Consider the following 4,956-nt stretch of genomic DNA (forward strand, 5'->3'; position numbering starts at 1 on the left):
ATTTTCTGTATCCATTCCTCTGTTGAGGGACATCTGGGTTGTTCCAGTTTCTGGCTATTATAAATAAGACTGCTATGAACATGGTGGAACATGTGTCCTTATTACATGTTGGGGGTATAATGAATTTTTGAAGCAAACAGAAAATGGGAAGTTTTGGGTATCTATTTCAAACTCATTTGACATCTGAATGCCATTTGAGGCATATATCAAGGATGTATGAAATTAAATTTGAAAACTTCATCTCTGAAAAATGTGAGTTTTCCCTACATTAAGTAGTTAGAGGCTTAGTAAAAATTTAAATTAGCAAATATAAATAAAAACTGGTTAACTACTCACAGAAATGCATGATGCTGATATTAATGTTTCTGCCGTTCATATGGAGGGGTGCAAGGTAAACTTAAGTAGACGTAAAAGAGAAGTGGAAAGTCTCTAGTATAGAAAAGGATCTCACAGTTTAGATGTATCTGAATAGGGCCAAAGTCACACTTAAAGAAATATTCAAAGTTCTTAGTCTTCAGGGAAATGCAAATCAAAATGACCTGAGATTCCACCTCACACCTATTAGAATGGCTAAGATCAAAAACTCAAGGGACAGCACATGCTGGTGAGGATGTGGTGAAAGGGGAACACTGCTGCATTGATGTTGGGATCACAAACTTGTGCAACCACTCTGGAAATCAGTCTGGCAGTTTTTCAGAAAATTAGAAATATTTCTACCTGAAGACCAAGCTATACCACTCTTGGGCATGTACCCCTAAGGACATGTATTAGACTTTGTTCACAGGAGCTTTATTTGTAATAGCCACAATCTGGAAGCAACCCAAATGTTCCTCAACAAAAGAATTGATACAGAAAAATGTGTTACATTTAAAGAATGGAATACTATTTCTCTATTAAAAACAAGAGCTTTGTGAATTTTGCAGGCAAATGGTTAGAACTAAAAAATATCATCCTGAGTGAGGTAACCCAGCCCCAAAAGGACATGCATTGTATGTATTCACTGATAAGTAGAAATGTGCCAAAAATTTCAGAATACTCATGATACATCCCACAGACCCAAAGAAATAAAAACGGAAGGAAGGCCCAAGTGAGGATGTTTAAATCCCACTTAGAAGGGGAACAAAATTATCATAGGCATCACAGGGAAGGAAGGACCTGGGTGGATGAGGGGAGGACTGTGAGAATAGGAGGAAGGATCATGCATGGGGAGAGACAGGAGAGACTTCCAGAGGGCCAAGAGAATGAGTGGAAATATATAGCTGCAAGGGGTCACAGATGGGAGGACTCTCTAGGAAGTCCCAGACACAGGACGAAGAAGACTCCCAGAAGTCAATGCAGGTGAGTTTAGCAGAATTGCCCAACAGTTGATACATGAAACTTGAAGAGACCACCCCCAGTAGCCAGACAAGACCTTCAGGGGAGTGATGGGGACACACTTCCACCTACAAAACTTTTGAAGCAAAATCGGTCCTGTCTAAAAGAAATGCAGGGACAAAAATAAGGGAACAGAAACTGAAGGAATGGCCAACCAGTGACTGTCTCATTTTGAGACCCATCCGATGAGCAGGTACCAATAATTCACACTATTGATGCCTGGTTGTGCTTACAGACAGGAGGCTAGTATAGCAGCCTTCTAAGAGTCTATACCCAGCTGTTGACTGAGATAGGTGCAGACACCAATAAATAAATATAGGAAGGAGGTCTGAGACTCCTGTGGAAGAGTTAGAGGAAAGATTGAAGGCCTTCGAGGAGATGGCAATACCACAGGAAGATAAACAGGGTCAAGTAACCGGGACCCCTGGGAGCTCCCAGAGACTGAGCCACCAAACAAAGAGCATATACTCTCTGGTCCAAGGCCCCTGACACATATTTAGCAGAGGGCTGCCACATCTGGCCTCAGTGAGAGAAGCTGTATTTAATCCTGAAGAGACTTAATGTACCAGGGAGGGAGGATACCAAGGGAGGTCTGCCCTCTCAGAGGTAAAGGCGAGGGGGATGGAGAGATGAAACTCCGTGAGGGGTAAGCAACATTTGGGATGTAATTAATTATCTTATTTATTAACTGATTAAAAAAGAGTTTAAGAATGAAGAATAGGAGGTAGTAGGATTCAACTGATTGAGAACTGTTCCATTTTAAGCAACAACTCAGATATGTGAAACCTACTAGTAGAGAGTTTGAACTGGCACACAGCAGAATCTATGGACATGCTTTTCTTTGGTATTCTGAAGCAGTTCTGGTCTTATATTAAAAGTGGCCTCTATTTCCTAACTGGTTTTGCTTTAAAGTATATTTTAAATGCTTTCACTAGAAAAACTTCTAAGTCTGTGAGGTGATAGATAAGTTAATTTACTTGATTTAATTACTTTATTGTATATACATATATCAAACTGTCTCCTTATCTCCCATAAATACATTCACTTTTAAGAAGAATTGCATTCATAAAGCAAATGTGCAGTTACTAATAGTTAAGCTGCCTTTCTATCACTTTAGTTGGAAAAAGATACTTGTAGCAGACTTGTTATTATTTTTAGTGAATTTATATGATATTATTTCAATATGGGTGAAATTGGCTTATGATAGTTTTATTTCTCTTGGTAATATCCTAGTATTTCTATCAAAATCATTATTTTGTAAATGATATAAACAATTTGCCCTATTAAAATTGTTGAGAGATGATTATATGTCTTAGTTTGGATTGACATTTTAAATGCAATGTTTCTGTTAAATAATTATAAAATAAATAATTGAGTGTAATTTTCTGGAATTTATAATTTCAAAAATTACTGTGTATATTTTCATATAACTATCCATATATAATAAATTCTAAATATAAAATTCTTTCAATTTTACTTTTGGCAGTGAATTGAAAAACACTTGGAAGGTATTATAATTTATTTTATGCTGTATTCATTATCTTCAAGTTTTTATAAAATTATTTGAAAATGATAACATTTTTGCAACTGCAGAAAGCAGTTGTCTTTTGTTTATACAGAGATATTTCAAAATCTTTGAGATTGTTCTAGGTTAAAACTCTCAGAAGTATATCCTGAATCTAACAATACAAATATGATGCAAGAAACAAGGAATTATTTATTAACAAAGACATGTTATGAATTAATGCTTCGGCTATCTCTAAGGAGACAGAAAATAAGTTTTCTTTAGTTTGTAGGAATAAACTTGATGATGCTTATGATGTTGCTATAGAAGTTTGAGAATATTATTTATTCAGTCTAATGACTGGTGAAAATGGAAAACTTTATAAATAAAAGGACTTGGGAATGGTGAGGATATTGATAAATAGAAACAGGAATAGATGTATGGAAATGTGTGTTCCTTAAGAGACCATCTTACTTCCTAATATCTGTCTATTAGGATTGGTGAATTAAATTGTGCATAAGAAAACAAAGCATCAATAATATGCCCGGGAGTATTTCTTGTTAACCTAATGTCTGATTAGTGGCTTATAATTCAAATGTTTCTAGCTTCCTGATAAAAAGCTAACTTAAGTGCTGATTACTATCACATCTCATGGCCCCAGTGAAGACTAACATTGACTTAATGCTAGACTCAGGAAGGAGTTTCCATTACCTAGAATTATGTGCAAATGGATTAAACAAAGGCTTTCAGAACTTGCCTGATAAACTTGCCTGATGAATTGTATGTCTTAAGCCAGACTTTCTCTAAGAAGGTAGGAAGAAACTAGGAAGCAAATAACATATATTTCCACCATTAAAAGTATTGAAAAGTCTTAATCAAAATAAAAGTTATGCAGAACAAGGAAATTAGGCTTGTAGAAAATATTGTATTCTCTATGGTTGTTAAGAAATAATGAGAAGTACATAGAGAAAAGTGGTCGTAGGAACAGAAAATTAATTCTCTGCCAAAATCAGACTAAATGGTAGAAACTTATTCCATTTCATAATATCAAAATTGAAATAGTCACTGCTGAAATCAGATTTATTTTTAATTGATATAAATGAAAATCAACACAGCTTTTCAAGCACATGCAAGTAAAGACTAGTTCATTCTTAGAAAAATACATAGGGAAAAAAGTCATTAAACAATCAGTATTCAGGTTTATTACATACATTCCAAAGTTAAGAGTAAAAATGCAAATACATAATTTCAAAGGAAGTATGTAAAACATTCTCTGAATTTTTCTAAGGAAAGTATTTCTTATCCTTAACTAATTGCAAAGAAGTATGCAATTTCAAATTCAGATGTTAAGAAAATGGATGAAAGAAATAAGAATCTCAACAATAATAATAAGAGAACAGAATTCACATTCAGGTTGAATCACAGAACAAAATTAAGACTATCAAAAATAGGTCAGCCTTTCATAAAAATGATAGTCAACAGCCACAGGCAATAAGAGATAGCAATAAAGATTAAGACTAGGAGAAATTTAAAAGGCAGAGAATGATTTTTCAATCTAAGAAGTAGAGTTGTTTCTTAGAAAAAATATCAAAGAAATGATCAAGCATATTTATAAACCAAATATTAGGCATCTATATTTGCAAAAATGAAATTGAAAAAATCACAGACATACCTATTTGGGAACTGGTTTTAAGTCAAAAAGGTAAAGAAAATAACATGAACATCCAGGAAAACCTCACAATTGCCTTTATAACAGTGCACATTCAACATTATAACTTGTTTTGTTTAGGTTAGAATAAAATGTAATTGATTCCAACTTTACTTAATTTTATATATGTGTCATATGAATTTATTTGGATTTCTTCATCTTCTTCATTGACATATACTATGTTTGCTGGTTCAGTTTCTTACTTTACCCAAATAGTCCCACTTATTCGCTCTTATCACATGTATTTCTTTTTCTTTTATTTTATACATATTTTATTGGATATTTTCTTTATTGGACTGAGCACAGGGTCCCCAATAGAGGAGCTAGAGAAAGGACCCAAGGAACTGAAGAGTTTGCAGCCCCTTAGGAT

This window comes from Mastomys coucha, chromosome X, assembly GCF_008632895.1.
Source record: "Mastomys coucha isolate ucsf_1 chromosome X, UCSF_Mcou_1, whole genome shotgun sequence".
NCBI classification, from domain to species: Eukaryota; Metazoa; Chordata; class Mammalia; order Rodentia; family Muridae; genus Mastomys; species Mastomys coucha.